At 43.2% G+C, this 27667-nt stretch overlaps 1 protein-coding gene and 1 long non-coding RNA gene across 3 annotated transcripts in view; both read right to left on the reverse strand.

Annotated features, from left to right (window-relative positions):
• Positions 1–27667, reverse strand: part of MNAT1 (MNAT1 component of CDK activating kinase) — a 124264-nt gene that overhangs the window by 10469 nt on the left and 86128 nt on the right. The window lies entirely within an intron of this gene.
• Positions 676–27666, reverse strand: LOC310900151. The gene is made up of 2 exons (XR_014584875.1): positions 15970–27666; positions 676–1806 (listed from the first exon to the last, which is right to left on the reverse strand). It is a non-coding gene; the product is annotated as an uncharacterized lncRNA (long non-coding RNA).

Below are 27667 nucleotides of genomic sequence, written 5' to 3' on the forward strand. Positions count from 1 at the left end.
TTCAGATTTTCCTCTTCAAAGGCTAAAAAAAACAATAAGCCGTCCTTTCTGTACTCGTTTTAACACACGGAAATGTTTCGGCACGGCTCAGTCTGCAGGTTTTTCATTCCCCCCCCTGCCCACCAACTCTGCTTTTTCTCCTGCAGGCTACATTTAGGACAAAGGGCACCAGAAGAACATAGATATATTTAAATAATAATTATTACTTTGAGGAAGCTAACCATTGTTTTGAAACTTGCTGCCCGAGTCAGCATTGTTTCCACAGACTTATCTTTCTTTTAAGGACAGGGTAAGTTCAGTCCAAAAAACATCACCGTGTCTTCCCCACGGCCACCTCCCTGGGTTCACCTCCTGGCAGCTCTTCTGCAGGCAAGGACAGAGAACACAGCTTTTATTCTGAAAGAAAGTTCTTTCTGGACACAAGGAGTTCTCCTTTTAGGATCAAAACTCCCCGCTGTTCCTCCCTCTCTGCCTTTTTCTCTGACTTCCTCACACCCCACCGCGTGCCATAAATCCCCCCCGTGCCTGACGAGCGATCCATATTGATGAACTGGGGCTTTGAGTAAGTGACATGAAAGAGATTCCTCCCGAACCAGCCCCATGCAAATTATGCAGCTATGAAGCAGACGGAGCCCTTTCCAAACAGAGGGCTCAGTCAGGAACACCTCCAGAAAGAGGATGGGGCTGCAGGGAAACTTTTTTCCTCGCCTTTTGGTGCCTTTTGCTGTCTGCGTGGTTCTGTAGCAACAGGCTGCAAAGACAGCCGTGGCTCTGCCCCAGTGCAAAGGACAGCCTGCCACAGGCAGAAGGGACAAGTTTTTACCAAGGATTGGAAAACGGACCGGCCGGCACACTGCTAGAGCCCCTTTTCAGGCTGAAGGACTGCCCAAGTCCCAGCAGAGCAGGACAGAGCCGCTGGGTGACACAGGTGCCAGCTTTGCAAGAGAGGAGGGAAGGAAGCAAGCTGGAGAGCAGCAGGGGCCAGCAGCCTCCCCGCCCCTGAGCCCTCCCTCCTGTTTGCCTCCTCCACACCAACCCGTCCTGAAACGGTGCTGCAGGACACTGATCCAGTATAGGAAAGGGGAGTCTGGGCTTCAGCAGGTAAGAAACATCACCTTTTCCCCCCCAACAACATAAGAGATGGAGTGCATGAAAACAGCACAGGAAATGCATTTACCCCAGCCACAGGATTTGCTCCCAGATCACTTCTGATGGGAAAAAAAAAAAAATCATCATCTGAGCAAAGACAAAAACGTGTATAACCTCAGCTTTGAAAATATTGCCTCCCTGGGTCAGCTGGTTTGTTCTGTTTTCGCTGCGATGCGGCATCCTCCGCTCTGACAGAGCAGCAGTGAATTCATGTTGCATGGTATTTCCAGCTTAATATGACTCAGAAACAAAACAGCACAAGATGCACAAGAATTTCTAGACGTTTTTCTAACCTCTGATACTGATCAGATAAGTAAGCAGCCAAACCTAATAATTATCTTGAATGAGGAACTACAAGCATAGAACAAGCTAAAGGAGAACCCAAAGTTATTTTCTTTAGGCAGTATTTAAAAAGCATAGATGTCAAAAGCAAACAGACTGTACTTTGAATGACACTATTTAAAGAAGTTGAGACCATTCAGGTCAAAACAAGGTGAGAAAGAAGAGCCCGCCTGGTATCGCAGCTGACTGGTGCTCCACTGCATGAGACCCTCTGCTTCTTGTTCTCTTTGCTGTGATCGGGTCAGAATTTCAAACTGATGGCGAGGATCAAGTTTACAGCTCCCTGCCATGCTGGCATTTGCTCCTCAGGAAGGCCTGGAAGATGTGGGAGAGAGAAAAGAGGAGAGCAGGAGCTAGGAGTGAGGGCCTATCCTCCGAACTATGGCTGGGCTAAGAATTGGATGCATCTGCCTAAGGCATGTGCACCCTTTTGGCTGAGCTCCCTGCAACGACAACCTGCAAAGGAAGCACCTAGCCCCAGCCTGGATCACAGAGCACTCAAACACAGCTCACAGAGGTGGAGGGGAGAAGGGGAAGGAGCTGCTCTGTTCTCTTGGGAAGATTTCTGCAGGGGAGCGAAGGCGAAAAAAAATAAACCCACACTCCTTCAATCCTAAGCAGTTTCTTTCTATCTGTCAACATAGGGTAGGAGCCATTATTCTTTGGCTTAAATATAAAACTTCATTAAGCCTATTTTTCCATTTTAAGTTTGACATTTCAATTGTGAAATCTGGCTGTAATTCTCTGGATTTTATTGTCCTTCTTTATTGTGCCCTGGTGGAATTTCTAGAGGGGAAAGAGCTGTGATGATGGGAGATTTTCATTTTACTCTTCTGAAAAGACAATGAGTTAAGTGTCTAAACGAAACTGTTCTTTATTTTATATAATTTCTGTTGAATTATTTTTTATTCTCTGCTGCTATTTTCAGTCTAATACAATTTCCTGAACCAGCAGGAGCACGGACATCAAAGCAGGAGTGTGCTGAGTTAGGCAGAACCCATTAGCTTCACCTGGGGGAGAAAAGTGCTAGCGCAGTTGTTACACAGGAGTGACATTCAAAGTTACTGAAATTCTCCGTGGATTATTTGTGTAACAGTTTGACCTACCTTGCGAACTGCATCGCCCATAAACATATCAAAAGAAGTTGTGCATGGTGATCGGATTGATTTCAAAACCCTCTGGTGCAGAAACTGCATCGCTAAATGTTTGCAGGGAGTGCTTAGTAATTGTGGGGGGGATTATCATTAATAAATAATGGTATTTAATAAATAATCTAGTGATACCCTACTGAGGAAAGAACTCACATTAACACTAGGTGGCAGAAGGCTCTGTCACATTGTAGACACCTGCAAGCACATACACTCAGACCTAGGCTTAAGCTTGATAGCAGATTTTAGAAAAGCCAAGGGAAAAACAGTTGAAAACAAAACAGCTAAAAAAGATACTGTTTTCCATCCACTCCTTCAGTTCTAATTATGGCTCTGACATCTTTACTGTATATCACTTCACCATTTAAAAGATTGCTGGCTATCCCTGAAGCTGAAAACACTTTCTGAACTTGAAGCTTGAATCACATCTTACTCAATTCAGGTGAAATTCTGTACACGACAGACAAGCTTTAATTTAAGTAAAAGAAGAATTCACAGTTTAAGGACAAACGGCCACAAGGACAACCAGACAATAAAACTATATGGCTAATTACCTTGAAAGATAACTTGAAACCAAACTTAGTGCATAGCAAAATACACTTCTGCAGCTGAAAGAAAACCAACAACCTACAAAATCCATTCAAACTGCTCAAGACTCACTGCAAAGGGGCTCTCCTAAAAACAGCAGTTGCTCATTCATGGAGAAACATTTTCAGGAGATACTTCTGTAATTACATATAATCTTCCATGGTGTAACTGGTTTCTTCTATTTTTATGTATTTGTCCCTTTGAAAAATGCTTATGCTTGATTTTCTTCTGTTCTGGCCACTTTCTTTTCATCTACTCTAAGTTTCTCTCTCTTCTAGTCTAAATCAAATTAAAATACGGAAACAAAAAGTTAAATTTCTACTAAAAAAAAAAAAAAAGACAGGTGAAGAAGCATCAGCAATCACAACTCAAAGGCAGTACATGAAGGAGAATTTACCGTGGGCTCTGGCAACCCGGATAGAAAAGAAAGCAAACGTCAGTATGAGGAGGAAGCTGTGAACACAGCAAGGCAAAATGGAAGGCGGGCAATGTCTAGATGTTTAAAACAAAAAAGAGGTGGGGGAAAAATGTTAGAAAAGTTAGAGTTGACAGCAAAGATTTGTTCCAGATCACTGTGGCTCCACTGCTTTTACATTTGCCAACCAGTAACTTCCCAGGTTTACAGCGCTTGAGGAGCGGGTTCGGCAAGCGTAGCTGGTGCCCCTGAAGAGCTCGGTAGCGTTGCGGTAGGTTGTTCTGCACCTCTAGACATGGAGGCTCTTTGTGTTTAAATATAGCGTATTTTATCATTCGCAGTTGTCAGCAGTGGAAATTGTCATCTAAGCAGTAAAAGATGCTGTTGAAGAAACGGGAGGGGTTGGTTAGAAAGTAAAAATTGTTTTGGCTGTGACGACTCATCTGACTGCCCATTCCGAGGGTAAAGGATCAAGCCACCCATTGCAAATTGCTGTCTGAGAGTCAGAAAAATCAATAGTAGGTAGGAAAGCCTACTTGCCAAGGCTACAGCCACTGCCAGCAGATTATTAATGCATCTGTCTGCATTCTTTAATGTTTCCTAAGAAGCAACTATGTTAACTGAAAAGGTGCGATGTGTCACCAGCCCTTCTCTTCTCTCCTCTTCATTTTCTTTCTATATTAAAACCTTGGCTACCAAAGAAAACAATCATGTTTCACCTCATCTTTTCCCAGCTTTTCTGAAGTTCAGTTCCTGCTCTATAGCAATATATACAGTCTAAGTACTATCCCTGACAAGCTGTTTGACAACCCTAAGTTGCACATCTATTTTACTCCCGGTGCTTTGGAGTTGGTAGGGCTTAGATGGGAAATGGAGGCCAATTAAAATAAACACAGACAATATCAATGAATTCTTCAGAAACACACAAGACAAGCAAAATGAAACACTACTAGCTTTTGCCCACAATTAGAGTTCAGCACATCTTGCATGCCGAATGCTCTGGCTGAGATCCAGAAAGACACTTAAGCACATGTCTTATTTTAAGCATGTGAGCAGTCTCATTGATTTTTCACTCATGCCAGTAAGAATATTCAATGCGCTTAAAGTTAAGCACATTGTTAAGTGCCTTCCTGGATCAAGGCCAGGCTATTTAGCCCTTGCAAGAGTTAGTCTACAGAATATTTACCATTATTTTAACTTCTCAAGTCTTTCTTTGAGATAAAGTTTTATGGTGTATGGAAATACTTCATTCATCGAGGATCGTACAAGCAACGACCGTTTTAGAGCAACCTTCAGGGAACAAGTATTCTTCTCCTTCCCACATCTTCTTAAGTAGTAACTGGAAGGGTAATCAAGACACGTGGGCAAATACACCAATAAAGAGAATTAGTTTTGAAAAGGAAGCCAGTGGTCGACATCGCTGATCTGGAAAGCAAAACTTGCCCCATACTGAAAAGCTGACAGACATCAATTTTCAGTGAAAACTAATGAAGTAATTCATCAACATCTCATTGCAATACCAAGTCCCATTAAGGATCTTTGAAGAACAAGCTAATTGTTGACTGAAATTCACTATCACAATAATCAAATATTCAATTCTGGTTTTCCTTCCTTTTATATCAAGTTGAATACAAAATTCAAGGAAAGACCAGTCAGTGCTTCACCAACGTGATCTCATCACGTCAGAGCACTTTGTATCGATCAAAGGCACAACGAACTCTTGCTTCTTCTACAAAGAGCCAAACACCATTTACTTTGCTACAGACTGTACAACTGGATTAACTGCCTGGTATGCATTATCCAAGTTCAGTACTGTACCTGGAACATGAACCACAGAAAGGTGCTTCAGACAAGAAGAGCTGTACTGGGTGACGCCAGTGCTCCTTCCACCCCAGCAGTCCCTGTCCAGGAGCAGAGAAGGGAGCACACGGGAGCCTGACAGCTCCAGGGACACCAACAGGACATTTTATTCCCATTTTACAAGCAGATGTATCTGTTTTAGTTCAGCACTTTTTTTCTTCCTGGAATGTCCAAACTCAGTAGAGAGAGTGAAAAACTGACCGTGTGGTAAACGAACAGAAAGCCAAATCAAAACTGTATTATCTCTGACACCTCAGGTTGACTCAGCTGTATTACTCATCATGCTGTACATCAGCACAACTCCACCGGCTTCACGTCAGCAAGGCCACACCTGATGGCGACTCAAGCCTCATAGCATCTAAAATACCACTTTAGAAACTTGCGGACTTCTTCCATGGACAACCACAGAGTCCTCTGCAAAAAGTAACTAAGAAGATGCAGCTTTTCTGCTGACAGACACTTCCTGGTAGATTCCAGCTTTGAAGTCCCTGATGTGACAGAAATATTCTCTTTTTTTTTAAATAGAGATATTTTACTTATCTTGATGCTGAGATTTCATGCTATCATTGTGCACAATCAGAACAGATGGCCATAAGGGTCACCACAGCAGGGAAGCACTGGGACTGGAAGGCCCACCTGGAAACCCTTCAGGCCCTGCTCAGGGCAGGGTCGGCTTGAGCAGCTTGTTCAGGGCTGCGTCCAGTCAGGTTTGGAAGATCTCCACGGCAGAAGACTCCACAGCTTCTCTGGGCAACCTGTTCTAACATTTGATCTCCTCGCAATAAAAATGTTTCTCTTTTCTTTTAATGGTATTCCCTGTATTTGGGTATTTCAGTTTGTTCCCATTGCCTCTTCTCTCACTGGGCACCACTGAGAAGAATCTGACTGTCCCCCCTTTACTCCCTGCCCTCCGCCAGGTATTTACACACAAGATCCCCTTGAGCCTTCTCTTCTCCAGGATAAACAGGCCCAGCTCCTCTTAATCTCTCCTCATATGGTGCCTCTCCTCATCGTGCCCTAAGTCCTTGATTGCTCCAGTGCTTCCATGTCCCTCTTGAAGGGAAGGACCACCTTCCTCATCCTACTCTGCCCAACTCAATCCAGGAGGCTGCTGGCCTTCTTGCCCACAAGGACACGTTGCCAGCTCACGTCAGCTTGGTGTGCCCCATGGTCTTCTCTGCAAAGCTGTTGTTCCTCCCCAGATGCAGGACTTTGCATTTCCCTTGGCTGAACTTCACGAGATGGCTGCTGGCCCATTTCCCCAGCCTGGCGAGGTCCCTTTGAAGGGCAGCACAACCTCCTGGTGATGAGCTACTCCCCTGAATTTCACATCACCTGCAAACTTGCTGCAGGCACGCTCGCTCCCATCGGCCAGGCAGCACTGGAGAGGCTAAGCCATGTGGGCGCTGGTATGTCCCCTGGGGTACGCCTCTAGGTCCTGTTTTGAAATCCACACCACAACAGGTACGTTAACATTTATATATTGTGTTGGTTTCATTAGTCCCCATTTAAGAGACTTAAATGAGAGTGCTACTTTAATGGAGACAAGAACAAGTCTATTTCTAAACAAATGTCTGCTGGCTTACATAATTCTTAAAGCAAATTTTCTTTAAAAAAATAAAAAAACTATGACTTCAGAGGCAAAAATAAACTTTTCTTTTTGAACTGCTTTGATACCTAACTAACCCAAATGATGGACTTTATTATCGAATCATTTCTGTGGACAAAATTTCACCTTCACTTGAGACGAGAGCAGCGAGAAAGCTGTATTCCAGAACTGGGATTACAGCCAGTTTATGATGGAAAAATATTGAATGCTTATGGCATAATTATAATGTTACAACATTTACTGTCATAATTAGAAAAATTCTTAAAATTATGCCCTAAATAGAATGTTGTTTAGCTAAAGTGAAAGCACATTCCAAGAAATGTGAAAAAATAAACTTACCATTATTTCAAATGTAAATTATGCATACTAAGGGGCTTGTTTTAATAAAAACACATTTAGTGGCAGAATAAAGTTCTCAAAAAATTATTTTAAAGATAATGAATGCCTGATGTCCAAAAGAGTGCCACATTAAATTTCATCGCTGACTTGTGTAAACTAACCTCAAATTTAAACAAATGCAGCTGCGATCAATATTGTGTCAATCTGAAAATACCTGTACTTTTAAGGCAAGAAAACCAGATGCAAGGATGAGTAAAAAGTTGGAATCCACAGAGTGAATGGAGATCCTTGCCACTGAAAGGGCTGGAACCGTTACACTGACAGGAGAAACCAAAACAATGAAAAGCTGTGATAGTATTGCCACAGTTAGCAAGAAGAGAGTCAAGCGCAGAAAGAAAAAAGGAGCCAGTTTGAGCAGCTTGTTACTTTTACGTCTTATTTAATTTCTTTCTTTTTAAAGATGGCATCCTCCACTTCTAGGCAGTTTGCAGTATGGACTGTTCTGCCACACACCCTTTAATCACCATATAGTGTCTAGTATGAAAAAAAAAACAACCTTATAAAATATAAACAGATTTACCAGCATACTCAGAAAAATGCTGATCACCTAGCAACTTTAATAAATGCAACCACCCTCAGCCCTGATGACTTCAGGGGCTCACGCAGTCAGAAGGAAATCCACCCAGTGGACAGAAACCTAAAACAAAGCAGACAGTCACGTATCTTCCTAGCCTGTAAGAACTTCAATTCCTGCAACAGTTTTATCTTTGTTCTGCTGCAACATGCAGCCACCTGTAGTACTAACTGGAGAGAGGGAATGCAGTCTGGTCACCCAGTCTGACTACACACGAGCTTTATATCACAGAGGCACAGACCTTTTTAATTGCACTGCAGATATATTTTTGGATGCGCCACGTGTTTGTATATAAAAGCGTGCATCACCATTATCTGTCACACACGGCAATCTCAGAAGGAGGTAATCTAGAATAAAAAGTTACCTTCATCGATCCCTTTTGATTGGCTTCATCATTTCTGGGCAACACCACTTATTGTGAGTTGCAATGGTAAAACCTGCCACAGGTTTCCTCCCTCAAAAACTGAACTGAGGGAGGAAAAGGTGTCAGAGTGGAGAGAATTGAGTTTTATCCCTCATACAATAACCCCTACCATGGCAGCCTTTCTGGCTCCTCCTCCATGGACAGGAAACTTCTGTTAAAGAATCATGTGGTGCTGGAACAGAAAAACTGCAGTTTCATATATGAGACAAACTATAGTCCTGAGCAGGGATTAAAGAGCAAAATAAGCCGCCCAGTCCTCTCTCCTTTGCCTTTCAAACACTAAAAGCTCAGAATGTGACAGAAATCTGTAGCCTCTGAAGGGGTTTAAATCATACCAATGTGAAGTCAAAGAAGCAGAAGACCAACTAAAACCAAAAGAAAAACAAGAAGTCCAGGACTTCATTGCCTCACGCTGTCCTGGAAGTTTGTATCTTCACACGGAGACAGAAAATCCTAGAGGACCACAGATGGGCAAGGGGTACACGAAGCCAGAGAACCCCAAAACAAAGATGCAGTTGAGCTAGCTCATTTTATTATTTTATCCCTGAAAGCTTAAATTCAAAAATAAGTAAATAAAAAGCACAAAAAGCACCTACTGGAAAAGCACTATGTCAGTATTGTCCTTAAGGCATGTTTCTCTCCCCACCTCTGAAAGGCTGTCTGGCATTTGACATAATTGGGAGGAAGAATTTTCTCCCCTGGCTAAGTCAATTACCTTCACTGTATTTGTATAATCTGTCAGAGCCGAATCTGCTATCTTTTTAGCGCCTGACACAAGCTTCTACACCTACTTGAAAGATCAAACAGGTTTTAAAGAAATTGCTGTGCTTTAAAGGGAAGTTCCACGGCTACATTAACTCAAAAAGCTGCAAGACTTTTGCAAGTGGTTATTATATTAGTATGGTACATTCCCCTAGAATATTAAAATGCATCTTTGTACTTGAGATCATTTTAACTTTTTAATGCAATTTGCTATTTCATTATGAAAATCATTTAGTCTTCAATCATCATAAACATCTGTATAAAATTAAATTAAGTAATTTTAAATAAGGTGATTTCCCTACTTCGTGCTCTCAAAGTGCTTAATTTCTCATATTATTAGGACATAAAAACAACTTCTTATAAGGAGGAATATAAGAAAAAGTGTGGCTCACTGCTTTGACATGCAGCCATAAACAGGTATATCCGTGCTTTTACATGAATAGGCACTGGATGGTACACCAAGCTTCTTTTTAAAAAAAAAGAACACATAAAATATTGGTGCTTTATGCAGCACCGTACAACGCAACGTCATTAGATTACTGGTCATACCACCCTTTGGCATTCTTAAACCAAGTACCAGATCTCATCATATTTTATGGTCACTATTCCTCAAGTCCAGACTCATTTCCCATTAGCCCCAATTTAATGTTTGCGTTTGTCATAACCTCCTAATTAAAGGCAGCAGAGCAGGGGAAGGACACACATACAGTGTGCTTACTGCATTTCTTCAGTTAAAACACAAATGAATAGATGGCAGCATGGTAGGTAAATACAAGTGTTGAAAAAACTTACGAGGAAATGAATTTCCACTGAGAATGGGCTGTTAAAAGCAACTGGACCAGTACTTGAGCTCTCCCCAGCAGCAACTGGGAGCTCTCACTGGATATATAACTGGGAACAGCATCAGGGGCTCTGTGGACCCGCGTGTTGTGGTTCTGAAGTCCCAAAGCAGAAGAGCGCCTCACCAGAGAAAAATGGTCACTTTTCTTTGAGCACACCTCTATTCTGAAATTAAAAGCTGTATTCTACTCACCAAAACCCCTCTGAAGTTCTGGTGCAACAAAAAAAGAGATTGAATAAAGTCAGTTTACTAGCAAAAGAAAGCTAATAACTTCTAGCAAGTGGGTCGAGGTAGCGCAGACCATCGCATCTGACAGCTTGCTAACATGGTTTAAGGGAAGAGAGCAAAGGACCGCATTGATTTCCCTCATCAGGAGGACAAGCCCGCTAGTAAGTTCACTTAAAGCAGCTACATAGAAGTACTGCATTATCTGCCACATGACTGCTATGGAGGTTTTCAAAGACTTAAGTAATAGTTTGGCGCACAAACCTGCTGTAGACTAATGTGATGCTGGCACTCGATCCCACCCGTGACGAAGAATTTCTCGTACTGCATAGGTTCTGTTAGCTGGAGCCACAGAAGAACAAAAAAACACAGCGGAGCTGGCTCTGCCAGACCACCTCTGCGTTATTCCAACATATGCAGGAGCTCAGGCAAGTCCAAGCTGCCCTGGAAGCTGTCTCGAACACAGCCCCACACTTTACCATGAGTGCGCTTTTAGACTATTTCCTTGTAACTCCTTGCAGGAGGGTTTAAACCTGTATCTATGCAAATTCCTCACTTTTGCAAAAAAATATTCTTTTTTCTTTTCCAAGAAAAAAAATATTTAGTAAGATTTCAATAGGACTGCTATGTCTTCTTCCTGATTTAGTTATTTTTTCACACCTGAGTTATTGTCCCTTAACCCCACCAGAGTGCAAAAGCTCCCGCTGCGTGCCCTGTCCATGTAATGCACTGCTGGTGAATCTGTTCCACGCTGCCCTACAACACATTTGTTTAGCCAACGCTGGTCTCAAATTTCTTCCTCCCAAGATCCAACACATCTCTCGGTGACTCACCTCAATGAAAAGGAAAGACGAAGTTCACATGTAGGTTTGTAACAAAAACAGGTCCGCTTTTGTTTTTTTCTGAAAGTGCCATATTCAGAATTATTTCATAGGTGCTACACTCAAGTATATTTAAGCACAGTTTGCATTGATAGATCACAAAAAATAAGTATAAATGGGCATTTGTTATCTGATGAGCTATTTTCCCTGCAGGGATCTCATTTTATCTCAGTGATACTCAACAACTTTCATCTACAATTTGAAAGAAGATATAAAAATCACTGCTTGTAAAGCCTGCAGCTGTCACAAAATCTGAGGGGGCTGGCAAAACAGATAAATTATTCAGACTAATCCGTAGCACTTACCAACACTGACTTCTTCCTACTACAGACAGCTTAATAGCAAAGGTCATGCAGCCAGGAGCAAAGAACATAGGTCACATAAGATATAGCACTACATAAATGAATTAATAATGGAAACAACAGAGATGACAGTGGCCAACTTAGAAAACACGAGCTCCAGTTACTTCTGCAGCCTGGGAAGTGGGTATGTACACAAAATAGCGCCAAGCAGGGGAATGGGGGGTGGAGAAAGGAGGATTTACGTTAGGACTGAAGCCAAACTCCAAAGGTATTTGGTACTTAGCTGCCTTTGAGGATTTTAGCCTACCTGATTTAACAAAGGCTATATAGGAATTGTGATAGGAACAGATCTGATTCCCCTTCCCGCATGTTCCATCTATTCTACCTACTGTGCCTTTGCTGCTGTGCCCCATGCGTTGATACATCCTTTTATACTAACACCTTTCCTCCTCTGCTCTTATTATCCTTAGCTAGTATGTTTTTCAAATCAAGTTAGGGCCTAAATTTCATTAAAACTGGCAAGACAGACTCCTCATTCAACTAGCTGCCCCAGAAAATGTCACCTTCATCTATTCAGTGTTCAAACCGTTTTTCTGTAGTAATTTGTCTGAGCACTACCTTCTGTCTTCTGGGGCAAAACACCTATCTTAATCTGTAGCTGCTAAAACAGCCAATGCGCTGACATGCCTACAGGAACACCTAATAACGCAACAGCAATAATAGCAACGAGTTATTTTGTAAATGTAAAATGATATACAGATGTACATATACGCACACACGCATGCACACGAATAATTCCAGCAGGAATTACAGCTTTTCTGGGTGCACAGAGCATGCCTCCAGGGCAGTCGTTCTTCATCACCCTCTTCTTGAGGGAAACCAACAGTGCCACTGCAGTTTCTTCAGCACTTTGCAAGGAAGTGGAGAGTTTTGGGGGGCTCTCGTTCCCCCCCAGCATGTGGTAGCTATTCCATTGGGAGCACCCAAGCCCTTTGCCAGAGGAAAAGCAACATTTTTAGAAACAGTTCATTAAAAGAAAATGTAAACTATTAATTCGGATGCGGGATGGGAAAAGGGGGGGAGGAAAGAAGGTGAAGGGAAGATAGGTGTACACATACTTATTTAGATGACATTTTCTCATTACTTAAAGCACTAAATTTAGCGTGTCTTCTAAACCCTTTTTGTTTAGCTTGTTTGTTTTTTTGTTTTGTTTCAAACATCAAAAGTATTTTAAAGCCTCTCCTTTATTTGTATTTCTTGCTTTACATACTGTTTTTGCTTTCTTAAGGAAACTGGCAGCTCAAACGCTGTTTTAAAAACAAGTCACAAACATTTAGCAGTGTTGCCATTTCAAACACCAGACTCAGCTGAAACTGCTGTGTGGCAAGACTGTGCTGTTTCAGCTGCTGGAGCCCTCAGAAAGGGCAAAAAATGCTGAATAAAAACAAAATATAAGTCACGAATCAACAAAACTCTGGGGTTTGTCGCAAATAACCATCCTTCAAAGCAGGCCAAAATACAGGATGTGCTATTCTTCGAAAACACCAGTAGCCTGTTATCACCTCCACCCAGCCATTCCAGCTTATGTGGTCCCCTCTTCTGGACCGAGCACTCACTTCCCTGTGCCGAACGGTGGCATTTCAAAGCAGACATCCCTTCCCATTTCACAGATAACGAACCAAAGCACCAAGGTCCCTAAGGAGCTCAGAGGTGTAACTGCCCGAGATTTTGGTGAAGATTTGACCGCACCTCGAGCACTGTGTTCAGTTTTGGGCCCTCACAACAAGAAGGGCATGGAGGCCCTGGGGCATGTCTAGAGAAGGGCTACGAAGCTGGTGAAGGGCCTGGGACACAAGTCCTGTGAGGGGCGGCTGAGGGAGCTGGGGGGGTTTGGGCTGGGGAAGAGGAGGCTCAGGGCAGACCTCATTGCTCTCTGCAGCTACCTGAAAGGGAGGTGTGGGGAGCTGGGGGTCGGCCTCTTCTCACAGGTAACTGGTGACAGGACCAGAGGGAACGGCCTCAGGTTGTGCCAGGGGAGGTTCAGGTTGGAAATGAGGAGACATTTCTGCTCAGCAAGAGCAGTCAGGCGTTGGGACGGGTTGCCCAGGGAGGTGGTGGCGTCACCGTCCCTGGGGATGTTCGAGGAGAGGTTGGGCCTGGTGCTTAGGGACATGGTTTAGTGGTGACATTGGTGGTAGGGGGGTGGCTGGACCAGGTGATCCTGGAGGGCTTTTCCAACCTTAGTGATTCTATTACTCTTGCTGCTGCTTACAGTAGCCTTCTCACGCTTTCAAAGACAGCAACGGGGGTGAAACCAGCTGCCTCTCCTGAGGTCTGCACCAGAGCCTCTGCTGTAAAAATGCCATTTGCATTACCATAGCCCCTCATCGCTCCCACTGAAACAAGAGGTGTGCACGTGCACGAGGAAGGTACGAAATAGTACTGGCATCTCCACATACTTGCTACCCTCATTCACAAATTATTTTTCTAGGGGGATAAAAATAGCATTAAGAGCCACTGATTTTCTTCTTAGGGACAGATTCTGATCTAAAAATCTCAGGGCAAACAGCCTGTAAATCCTGTTACCACAGTACATACGGGCAGTTGATCTTACCAGATAGCTCCAGATGGTTTTTCAGCATTTCTGTTTTGAAATGCAGGAAAGTCAACTAGCAACAGCTCCCAGAAAAGCCCCGTCCCTGGTAACTTGGCCGGCCTCTTACCCTGATGATCAGCCTGCAGCATTACTGCACTGCTTCGCTACGCAGGGACTGCCATTCAGGCACCCGCATCCACTTGCTCCGCTTGCAGACACCCCTGAGCCACGTGGTGCCTACTGCTCGACCGCATGAAAGCACCTGGGAGCACTCCTCCTGTTCACACTGCTCACCCTCTCTGCTGCCATGCAGAAGCAAGCAGGATCCAGACACTTACTGCCCAAGGGCAGGAACGCTTCTGCAGGCCTAACTGCTCCCACCGCCACTACAAATGCCCTCTGCCAGACCCGTGTCAGACTTTTATTCACACGCTTATTTTTAAACCTCTCACCCTCAGCACACGAGCAAGTTCAGTGCAAATTTTTCAAAACGCTGTTTTGACACCGGACACAAAGCCGTGCTAGGGAACACATGAACAGGATGCACCTACATCATGGAATAAAAAAAAAAGGGGGGGGGGGGCGCAAGATTTTCTTTCCCTATTTCAGATTTGCTTGCAGGCTCGGTATCAGCAGGACTTTTCATTCCAAAATTAACTGCGCACTGAAGAGTCTGGAACAGCAGAGCCTTTATGTTTCCAAGTTTTGAGATGGCCTCAGAGTCCAGATCTCCCCTTCTCTCTCATTTCTGGAATACTTTTTGACAACTAACAGAATCAGCGACCACAGAGCAATGAAGTCTGCCCAATCGATCACGGCCTCGATGTGAAAAGAGGAGGAGGAGACAGGGAACCTTCTAACGACAGGAAGGGGAGAAGAGGTGTAGATTTTTTTTGGCTTTATGCACAAGCATTTCCTCATGAATTCTGGAAAAGCGTCAGGGAATAAAGATAGCAGCCAGCACTCACCTTCTGAATCGTTTTAAGGGAGAACTAAAACACAGGGGTAGCAAATAAAGGAAATAGAAATACTCTGCGCAAGGCAGATGATACCCCCGTACACAGAGCTGGCATAAAACCAAGGAAAAGAGGTTCTTTGGGAAATTCCCAGTAAGTACAAAAATATGAATATAGTAATATCCACATTTTTTCCAAAGCTGATAGAAAAATTAAAGCACAGGTTGATGCTTCTGAGAATTGAGGGATCGGTAAGATTCCCATGTCTGTGGGGGGAAAGAATGAAGAGATGGAGAAACTACCTCTTACGAGTCTCAATTAATGTTAACAGACTGCAGAGCAAAGAGAAGAGCCACCGCACTAGACTCAGGACCACAGCTCCACTTCTATCCCTCCAGAAAGGCTCACTTACTATTTTGAAACGGGAGCAGAGGTGCCTGGAGTGGTGCCTAAGTGACCAATGCCAGCAATACCCAAGAGATGGGACCTCCTCTTTCCACAGAGTTCACAGAATGGCTCACGTTGGAAGGCAGCTCTGGAGGCTGCCCGCTCGACCCATGCTGCTCAAGCAGGGCCACCCAGCGCTGCCTGCCCAGGGCCATGCCCAGATGGCTTCTGAAGATCTCCAAAGAGGCTCCTGACTCCTCACGTTCGTGGCTACCATCCAGCCTCTCTCCCTGCTGTGAGCGTTTCTCAGCCCCGTTCCCAGGAGGGAAAGTCAGTGGCCCTTTTCCCCTAGCACACCCCTGCACAGCTCTCTGCAGCCCAGCCCCAGAGCTGCCTGCCCGAACATCTGCACTCTGGAAGATGGGAGAGGAGTCAGGAGGCAAGGAGCAAGGAACGAGCATCCCTGCCTGCCAGCCTGACACCACGACACGCTGCCCACGACCCTGCTCACCTTGCAAGCCGCAGCCACGCTGTGATTTAGGACAGAAGGGGTTCAGGGCTGTCAGCAGAGGCAGCCCGACGTGGCTGCCCTTTGCGCAGCTAACATAAATCCTAGTTAGCTGCTCTATGCCTCTCAAAGAGCTGTCCGTTGTGTCAGCAGCTACCTGCAAGGGCAGAGGAGAAGGAAAGAACCGAGACTACTTCGTTTCCAACAGGAGGTAATTACAAACGGGAAGAGCAGACAGAAGTGAGCAACCACCCCCTGACATCAAGAAGAGCCCAGAGGACGTGCTCACCCGACGCAGCATCTTAGGGGCAGCACCACCTCTCCACCAGGACAGCTGCATATTGGATCCCTGAGCACAACACCCTATCCAGGCAAACAAATCTGAACTGCTGGGTCATTAAAAAGAATGCCTAAAATAGACTTTTTAAATTTTTTTTCCAGAAATATTTAAAATACAGAAAAACACAACTCATTCCAGTGCAAAAGTAACCAAGAATGTAGCAAGCGTATTACATCAACTGAAATAATAAATCTAACCTGCTAATATTTTCAACACCATACTTTGTTCTCACACGCTTTTGAATTACTCTAACACTATTTCTAAATAAATCCATTCAGTGAAGAAAATATCAATATATCAAAACTATTTTTTAAACTAATGAGCTTCCTCTTTTGCAAAGCAATTATTTTAAGCACTGAAAAGGTTTCCAAGGCACCCTCCACTTCCAAAAGACAAATATCAGCAATAGCTGGCTTTAAAATAAACAAACTGAAAAACCCAAATCAGCGGCGTTTGACTCTAGGAAAAACATTAAATATTTTCAAGGCGAAGAATTGAAAAACTTATTCTTTCTTGAAGGAAAAAAAGTACGCACACCTGCTGTTCTATCAATCTAAGCAGGAAACCATTTCACTGCTGCATCATAAGTAGAAGAAAAGTGCTTATTAAAACATTAATCACAGTCCATTATATTCTGACTCCATGCCAGAAGTTCCCATTACATCACTGAAAATATCTATTAACCAAAACCTGATTCTGACAAGTTACAGAAGTGTAGTGTTTAGGATTTAGTAATGTAAAAGTCAGTTTTAAAAGAACAGTTACACAATTGATTTTGCAGTGGCAAGCAAGTATAATTAATTGTTTTTGTGACATTTATTACTGCAATGGGGTTGATTTAACTGGTGTTTCTACTGTAAAATTATTCAAAAATTATTTCAAACTTCATCTACTTTTATTAAACACATTTATTGTGAAGGTATTTAATACCCAGGGCTGGCTAAACAATTTTAAAGTGTGCTGGATATACTAGTACATGTAAAACTGTATTGTCTTGTGTAAATATGGGCCTTGTTTAGAACTACGTCTCACAGGAAATTATGCCAAATGAAAACCATCTCCCCTTCTCCTCTCACTGGAAAGGATTTATGTTTTTACATTTAATACCAGTTAGGCAAAGAAACAAAAATATGGTGGCGTTGCCTTGAAGCCTGAGCAATAGTTCATCTGTGAAGCATGATTATGTTCAAGCCGCTGTTTCGTTATTACAAACATGGCCTAACACGAATACCTCAGTTTTGAAGAGCGAGAAGCGAACTACTCAGCTCTTTCTGGAAGCCTGGCACAACACGGTTTGTTTACCTAGAACAGTTTTCAGCTTACCATTACCAAAGCTTTTAAAAACAAGATGATGAAAATCAGTCCCTAAATGTGTATATATAAACTGCAGCCAACCGACTTAATTGCGGGTACTTTCCTCAACCCACTGCAAGTAGCCCCACTCCAAAAAAAAAAACAAAAAAGTAAACAAAAATCAAAGCCACAGAGCATGACACAAAACACATAACCCTAGAGAGAAAAAGAAAAGGCATATTTTCAAAAATGCTGAGTTAATGATCACTTCTGTAGTGTATGTTTAGTGCCACCAATCTTCAGAAAGATTGCCGTGCACTCGGGGGGTCAACCCTTTCTTTTTCAGCTCGAGTGGGTGCTGCTGAATGCCCCGGGATGGCAGCAGACACCTTCACTGGCTGTGGTGTGGGGTTTGCTGGCCAAGGCAAAGCGCTGTAACTGCACCACAAGCCAGCTTTGGCATCGCCGGTGAGCTTTCTGCAAAACACTGCATACGAGTGGGTGTCGAGTAACCCAGCAACATCTCATTCATTTAATGTAATACTGATTTGAAACGAAAGCAGATGCTTAGAAACGACTAATATTTAGAGATCCCAATGATGAGATGCCCATCCTGCAAACACTGGCTTTTAAGAGACTCTGAATTCAAAGCACCTCATATCATTAGTGTCTGTGATGAATAAAAGGTCTCTGGGACACACGAAGCTACGAACAGCTGTGAGGTCTGTGTTTGGGTGGGTGGTTTTTCAAAGCCCTGGGTGCCTCTCTTCTGTCCCTTTGCCCCCAACACACTCAAGTCTCTACATACAAAACATGCCTGAGCTAATAACCTTCTACCTGTCCTTGGACAGCTTCCAATTTCAAAGATCCAAAGAGCTTCAGTTTTCCTCTTCTCTCTTTTTAAGTAGTGCCATACACAACTAATTTGGCCTGGCTTCCGACAGCTTGGTCTTGTGGGTGCTTGCAAGCTCGGACTGAAGCTTTTCTTCAGCAGGCAGGACATTTAGGAGGTGTCTCACTCCCATGCAGCTCCTCTGGCGTTCAATAGGTTCTAAGCTTAGCGTGCAGCCTTTTTGTCAGCCAAGGCACTTTTTAGGGTCCCCCTCCAGACCCAACCATTCCTTTTCACGCAGCACCTACAGACTTACAGCCCCGAAATTTCTGCTGCTGCATTGTGACCGAAATCAGTGAACGGACGCAAAAACTGATGGAGGGTGATACAAAATGTGTCCCCCATTTCAGATAGGTTTGTAAGACTTGGCTTAAACTATTTTTTTGAAGGCAACCAGAAAAAAATAAAGAAGTGAATAGATGTGGTCAGATACCATTAACTCTCAGGAAAGTCCTCCAGTTCCACTTTTCCAAAACGTTCCTCTGGTGCGGTCTACTCTGGGGATCATCAGGGTTGTTTCTAAGAAGCAAACACAGCCTACCAGCCCAGCCCTTAAAAATCTTGCCTTCCATCATATCGGGTGTGAAATCAGTTACATACATAGAATCGAATTTATGAATGAGATTACTGAATTTGGCAAATGGCATCCTCCTCTGGGAGGACATCCCTCACTCCAACCACTTCGCGCTCTTCAGACAAACTTTAAACATTGTTGACTTGTGATCGCTGTGAGAAACACCACCCGCTAGGAATAAAGCTGAACAAAGCTATCTGAAGGGGGTTAAAGAAGAATCACAAGCAACAGCTTGAAAAGCTGTTTGAAGCTTTATGCAAGGCACTCCCATGTTTCTCTCTGCCATTTCAGGAAGCTTGTAATTAATCATCTTTATAGCCATTTAGTACATGAACGTGGAAGGCTGCATTACAGCTATGTTTATCAGCATCAGAGTCAAGAAGATGCATCATTTCTGGCTTTGTTTTCCTCTTTTAGGGGTCTGTTTCGCTGGCTGTCCCACACAGTCCAACTGTTTCCATTATGTATTACTCACCCCTCTTGAAACAAAAATGTTTGCATTTTTACCACTCAATGGATTTTTACAAATGCCTTAGGAGGGAAAATTCAAAACAGGATGCTCCTTGCCTTTGTAGTTCAATTACATCTGAGACCAAATCATTAATTTAAAAAATCAAGCTATCTAAACAGGCCCTTCAGAAAGCTCGACAGTGTTTGCCTAGGCTGCCCCAGAGCAACTCCTTGACATGACATCTCTGCAGTCCCTTACGGTGGCGTACAAAGCAGGAGTGATTCTCGCATGTCGATCAAGACAAGCTCTTCCTCTCACCAGCAGTCCTCCATGAGCTTCCAAGCTCTGCCCTCCCATGCTCTCCATCACTTGACTGACTTTGCTCTTCTTGCTCCTCATCCCTAGGCATTCCTCCCTCTGAAGGCTGTCTACCGCTGGGCTTCACGAAAGCATTTTGAGGCTCTGGCCTGGGAAGAGCCACAAAAGCTGAGGACACTGAGGCTGTCCTGTTGTTGGAGTGAGAGATAAGCAGGAAAAATTACTTGTCTGTCCAAAATGTATCACTTTCCTTGTAGTAACTGCACTGTTCCCAACGCATAGGAGTCAGAGAAAGATTCAAAAAGGCAACACAGTGGAGGGCAGGAGAAGCAAAGAAGGAAAAGCAAAGTAAAGAAGAGCACAGAACACAAAAATTACTGGCCTCAGACTTACCACGACTTCCAAGAAGCATTGGGAGATCTAAACCTTAACTTCCACAAAAAAAATCTACTTTTCTAAGCAGATGGAGAACAGGGAAGGAGTGAAGTCTGCGGACGTACGAAGTCACAGGAGAACCACACATAAAAAGTGATACCAATGTAGGGGATGAAGGGAAGGATGAAAGCAGAGGAAGGCTTTCAGATAAGAACTATCACAGATCACAGACCACCAGGTATGTTTAAGTGGCTAGTAGTAAAAAGACGTCGATTTGGTGAGACACAAGAGTGCAAAAACCAGGGCATTTGGCCCACACACTCGCAGGATGCCTCCTGCCGCATTGCAATCCATCATCAGACAGCTTTGCCTGCCGCTGTTTCAGCTGCCTGCTTTGCAGCACTGCCTCTACACCTGCAGGGAGGGCTCCGGGTTTGCCTCCTACCACCCTTCAGCAATAAAACCAAGGTTACCATCCTGATTTTTTGGAAGCCATTTTAAATATTTGCTAGTTAATCCTGTAGTAGTTTGCCAGACAATTATTTCTTCCTTACATTAAGGCTCTGAGATACTTATATTTAATATTACACGTACTTTAATAAACAGCATGATTTAGTATTCTGCAACCCCACACTACAAAAAGACTATTCTGGAATAAATGGTATAATTACATTTCCTACAGCGACCTTGTAATCTCTTGAGTATTTATTCTAGACTAAACAGCCTTACTCAGCTGCCCTGTGTCTGATTGTCGATGAAAGAAGCTTGTTTGACAACTGCTTCGAGCAGAAACATATTTTTTCCATGATTGCATGAAAAAGTAAAAAAACATTACCAGGCCAGTGTTCTGAGCACAGAGACTCATGTTAGATCGATGAGTTAATTTTGAAGCCAAACGCCAACAAAAACAATCACCATGGACATTCTGCTGTCATGGCCAGCTTTTGAGGTTAATTTAGTGGTACATATACAACTACAGCCAACTTTAAATATAAGAAACGACATGGTGTGTGCAGGCTTCCTTCTTTGTTTCTTTATATATTTTCCATATTCTCTGCTTTTATAACCCTCCCGAGACCTTTTACAGTTACAGAACCCACACTATACCCACAGGTGGGCGGGCAGGAAGTGAAACTCTCCGTTTCATAAGCAGTCCACTTTTAATATATTCAATTGCTAATGACCTTGACAGAAGAGCTCCATGCAAAACACCATATACTTTAGGGTGTCGTTTGAAATGTTCATAGACATTTTTGCCAGAAAGCTGATTTCTTAAACAGTAAGATCTCAGACTTACTATAGGCTGTGCTCCTTTGCTCAATTTCCATTCGGCTGGAAAAAAATCAGTGCTAATCTACCTACTCCGTATTAAATTTGCATCCTTCCAAAATCTTACGGTGAAGCCTGCAGGATTTCTGTAGTATGCAAAAACAATACAAGGCCGTTTCTACATCAAACCAAATTAAGATTATAGACACAGGTCTATTTCCTTGTTCCATCCTCTCTTGAAACAGATAGCACATTCATCCATATTCATTATTCAAAAAAAATGTACCCACAGAGTGCTATTACCACCATTCATAAGTCTTTATTCAATTACTTATGGTATAATCAACAAATAAGAATTCACTTTAACAGGCTATATGCAAATGGCATTGTGTCAGTAAAGCAATAATTCACTTCTTACCTGCCAATTCTCATTCATTAAGTGTCTTACTCAAAAGTCATCGAAGCCAATAGAAATCTTTCTATTGACTTCAAAGAAGAGAGGATCAGGCCCTGCAACAGAAGTCACTGGGAAATTTAGACCATATGCCTTGGTAGCCAAGAGAATTCCTGTAAGAACGAGCGCAGCCTTCTCGGTGCGCTCCAAAGCAAGACAAGCTTTCCTTGCTCTTACTCAATCTTTTGATTCTGACTGCTGAGCTTATTGAGAAACTATATTCTGTTTAAAGGAGCAGAATGAATTCAGTGTTCAAAATCAATGGGCCAAGACAGACCAAATAAGTCCTTCATTTGTGGCTTTTCTCCTTTTCCAAGATTCAATAAATATCAGCATACCCCAATCACAAAGTGAGCTGATATGAAAAATCACCTGCTACAACTTTTAAAGCCCAGTGTTCCTGACACCCATTCAAAATCAATTCTCAGTTCTTTTACTATGTTGTATGCAAGACAGAAACTGACAGGGTTTTATCAAAAACTAATCCAGCCAAAGACCTGATCAGCAGTGGTTCAATAGTTTGGAGAGCATCCTCACTATTCCTCATTTAAAAAAATACCACAGTGATTGACAGCAAAGAAGTTGCACTAGTCATTTCTGGATTAAGTGCCAGAACTCTACATGTGGTTCGAATTACACTACAACACTGTACAACAAAGAAATATGCAGAAATTTTCCACTTGAAATGAAGGCTAAAAATTAAATGCTAACAAAGCTGTAACAGATATGAAATCCAGCCTCCTCATCTTAACTCAAAATTTGAAACGACTTGAGCTGTCCTACACTAGGGAAAAAAGAAATGGATCAATCCAGTTGCTCCTTATAACAAGCGCAGTGGACTAAAACGTTCATTCTATGTAGAAACTTCCTACAGAGCTCCGATTTTCCATCAGAACTTAACCTGAACTCTCAAAATGGCATTTTGCTTCGGTTTAACTTTTAAATTAACAAAGAAGGTACTTTACCTACCCTCGTTAGTGTTTGCCGCTGACGTTTACTTTTGCATCATACTTAAACAACACACTAAATAACTTGGGTGCTCCTAACAATGTGGTTAGAGATGAAAACAAGTCGATACATCAAAGGGAAGTCCCATTCTTCCCTACAGAAAAGCAGATATTTTTGGAGCAAACTCAACTGTCATATGCAGATGTATATATTCGGGAGGCATCTCTGCAGACAAAGCTAAGTAGGCAAACATTATTTTATTTTAAACAGAGCAGGCTTGACTTGTTTACAAGGTCTGCACAAGAGCTCTCTGTTAAGGCTGAGGATTTTTATGCTGAGTGCTAACAGAAATTTTAACTCATACCTGTGAACTACCTCTAGGCTGTGAGAATGGCGTGAGCAGGACTGGCGCTGTGCTGAAGAGGTCTTTGGATTTGGATTACAAGGACCGCTCCTAAACTTTAAGACACGAAATTCACCCATCTTTTCCCACAATGTTAATCACATACGCAGGTTTTTGATTCACAGTAAGTTTTTAAGTAGTTTGTGCACAGCTCTTCCACAGCTGTAAGCACTCGGTGAGAATGCTTTGTGGCAGCTCCTGCTGGCTGTACATGTGTCCGAATAATCCCAAGAATGCCTTTACATTTTTCAGGACCTCAAACAAACATCACTTTGAACTTTGGGTTTTTTTGTTTGTTTGTTTGAAATCAAAACTACATAACAAGCATATATTTTTAAATCAACAAAGCTATTCACAGGATAAAGGCAACTCATTTCCACCCCCATCCTGTTTTGCTCTTTCACTACTTGGCATGACGGAGTTTGTTTTATTTTTCATTTCTTCTGTTTTGCAGTAAGAAAAATCCTATCTATTCCAGACCTCTAACCACACAAATTCAGTGTGCTCAGCTAAAACATTAGCAAAAACAAAAAAGGGGGAGAAAAAAAACAGAAGACAGACCTTCTTTAGTTCCTTTTAGGAAAACCTGAGGTAAAGCAATGGCAGCGAGTGCCTGAGCATCCCGGTGCTCTCGGTCTTTCTCAGCCACACGATTCCTCTCCCTGGAAAGCCGTGGTAGGTCAAACAGCCTTGCAATGGCTTGGGCAGTTGAACAGATTTGGACTGATTAGGACTAAAAGACGTTACCCACTTTAGTCAAATGACACCGATCTAACAGCTTCTGGTGACCGCAGAAGCGCCAGCAGTGCCTTTAATCAGACCAGCTCTCCGAACACAACCCCCATTCATCAAGTTCCCTTCAACCTCACCCAGAAGCCTGGGACTTCCCGATGCGTGTCACCAAACACTTGGGTAATTGGGAGCAGCAACAAAAATCGCGCAGACACAGGGCTACCGGTCATCACAGAGCACACAGCAGCTGTATAACCTCCCTGCAGGATGGGTAGAAGACCACGATCCCAGACCCCAATTTTCTCCAAGGACAGCACTGCAGGTTTGGGTGCTCGTGGTCATCTTCTCCACTTCTTCCTTTCAAGCCCCGTTTCCATCTGAGAGGTGCAGGCAGGCGCGGGCTGGCCTCACGGGCTGCACGCCTGCCGTGCTCTTTGCCACCAAGAGCAAATCATCACCAACCTGGATGCAGCGCGCCCGGTGGTGTTCACGGGACCATCGCGGGACTTCCTTGCCAAAACCCCACAGACACGGGAGGCAAGGGAACCTCCATCACACTGAGGAAGTCTCCCTCCCCCTGCCAGAAGGTTAAATACTGTCTACAAGTTAGTGCGACACACACTGCTCCTAGAAAGCCATGCAATTTTCAAAAAATGTGAAAAATTAAAAAGAGAAGAAAAAATGAATGGGGGGATAAGAATGGGATGGGACACGAAGGACACAAAACCCTACACACAGTACCGCTCATTTGTATCGGAGAAAAAAAGGAAAAAAAGATTTTTCTTCATCATTGTCAAACTTCCAACACAACAGCAAAAAAAAAAAGCATCATATGGATGTTAATACTTTTCTGCAGTGCACAGAATAAAATAAAATTTACAGCCCCAGGAGAAACTGAAAACAAGTTTCTAAAAACATTTTGAACGTAATTTCCTTATTTGCAAAACATGCAAAATCCATATAGAAGAGCAGTGGGAGGACACAGAATCAGTTTATTGACTACACAGTGTCTTTTTTTTTTAAATTCTAATGAGCAAATAAGTCAACTTATAAAGCTAGTTTTTTTAATTAAAAAAAAATCCTAGCAAATGTTCTCAATGATCCCTTAAGAATTCACCCTTTTTCTTCCTCTTTGCTAGAAACCTTCTTGCCAGCTGTCTCCTCCATTACAGCAGTTTACCAAGAAAGAAATAGCAACGTTTATGCTGCAACCTAAGGTAAGTCTTGCAGAAGGTAAGAGGTTAAGATCTAAATATTCAAAAAGCTCTTTCTGTTGGGTGTTTTGAAGACAAACTGCATCTTACCAAAAAATAAAGTCAATAAATTATGCTGCCAGATGAAAATTCAAAGTCTCCAGATTACTGGAAGTCTCCAGGTTGGCAGTGTCTTTGCAATAGTCTGGCTCCAGAAGCTCAGATGATAGCAGCCTGCGCATTTGAGGGAACTATTTAGCAGTAATAAATGGCCAAACTTTCATCTGCAAAATTGGTGACAAGAGCATGAAAGGTTGCTATACTTTACAACTAACGACAGCATGGTCAAAGTGAACAAAAACTCACAAATTTGGAAGGACGATGGAAAACTTCTTTCTTACAGAAAGATGATGGAAGTGGGGATGATGAAGAAGAAGGAATGAAAACTACAAACTCTTTTAGATTTAACCTGTCTTTATACGAGTCCAAAGTAAGAGGAAACTAAAAATCTTTAGCAGGAGTGGTTAACATTGTGCCCAGCTCTTCTGCCTCTCTCAGGCAGCTGTATGCAGCTGCCTGCAAAAACCCCAAACCAGGGACCAAAGCACATTAGTTAAGCATTCATCAACAGGAAATGCGCATGAGTTCATATAAACACAGAAACACAAATATATATAAATGAATAGCCTTGCATGGTTTAAGGTATTTCAGACACCCAATGGAATAGGGTTAGAGTCGTACCAGCTGGGAACCCACAGCATCGATGTATTTGTTTTGGAATTGCAAACAGCCTCAGGACTCAGCAGAACTCTTCCGGTGGGCACCGCGTGCCTCCCCTTACCGAGTGCCTCCCCTTGCCGCCACAGCCACCCAGCTGCTCTTAACTCTTTCACCACCTGCAGGGTCAGAGCGGACAACCGGGGCTGTTGGGGCTCAGGGAAGTAAAACGAGGCGCGTGTCAAAGCACCTCCAAGAACAGACCGAGTGCTGCTTGCAAATCCTGCTCCGAAGACTCTCGCACGCAGACACGGCGATGCGACGGCGCTGTTTAAGGCACGTTGTCCTGCAAGGTGCTGGGCTGCCTCCGGAGCAGAGCCGCGGGCGGTCAGATGGACAGCAGGGCAGATTCCTGCCTGATCCAGGCGCCAGCACTCACCTTTACGGGGGCACGTGCAAAGGGACAAAGGCTGGGAACTCTGCTGGTACAAGCCGTCTTCCTCCCCCCCAAGCTGTTTCACTTGCGATAAGGCTTAGGGCTGAGAGGGCCCCAAGGCTCCCATCGCCCCGGAGGTCCCTCACAGCTGTGCTCCATCCAAACAGGTGGTGAAGGCCGAATCTGGCTCTGCCCAAGTTTAAACTGCTAATTAATATTTGGTCTCAGAAGCCTGATATCAGATAATAAAAATTACAGGCATCAGGAGGACAAAGAAACAATAAAAATGGAGACAATCTCAATTCCAGACAGCCTTGAATTTTCTAAAGCACCATTAGGTCGCTTATTTGTTTAAAAAAGTTCATCTACCTCTAGCATTTTCTGTGTGAGATGCAGTTCTGCCTGTGCCACCAAACTAAACAGGATTCGTGTTAGGATTTCAGTGGTCTCTGAATCTGCATCCTCAAGTGTCTCAACTTTCTTCAGTACTTTCTGGCTTCAGGTTTCCCCATAGGGGCAAAGATAAACATATTATTATTATTATTTTTTTTTTTTTTTTAAAACTCTTTCTTGCCTTGCCACTCTGTGCGTTCATTCTGCCCCATCGTTTTCCAGCCGCTGTAGGTGCTTGTGACCTTGGAAGCCCAGCCACAACCAGTTTGGGGATACTCCCTGTCCCAGCGGTTGGGCATTTTCAGGTTGCTTTTCAGCTGTGAACACCCTCCGGCGAGCAGACGTGTCACTTTTGGCCTTCCCAGCCTCCATTTTTCAGGCACAGCAGGCTCCCTTCCAAACACGGCTGCGCACCGTGATGCCACCAAGCTGATGGACCAGCCCTGCATTATACTTTTTGACAAAGTTAAGCTCTGTGCTTCTTTTCTCACAAACGCAGTTTGACTGTAGACAGCAGTCGACAAGTAAATCTACCCTTTTCCGTGGCAAAAGGCCCAACTTTAATATTTTTACTGGCTTACAGCTGGGTAAATTAGGCCCCAGATTTTTATTTATTTATTTTTTAATACCGTGCAACTGAAAATGAACAGCTACTTCACTACGACTGCCAAGGACAACCTTAAAAACACTAATGCAATCCAGTCCAGCTCTCAATAGATCTATAAAGGCTTGAGGACCAAAAATTTTAGCTTATCCACCCAAACAAAATGTTGGTTGGTTGGGCAGGAAGTCTAATATTTCATTAAGATCCTTTAAAACAAAACAAAAAAAAGCCCCTACATCCTGGCAAAGTGAAGATGGTAACAGTCCCAGCTACAGCCCTGTGAAATGGGAATTAAAACTTGCAGCGTTA

Source organism: Anser anser, assembly GCF_964211835.1.
Source record: "Anser anser genome assembly, chromosome: 5".
Classification (NCBI taxonomy): domain Eukaryota; kingdom Metazoa; phylum Chordata; class Aves; order Anseriformes; family Anatidae; genus Anser; species Anser anser.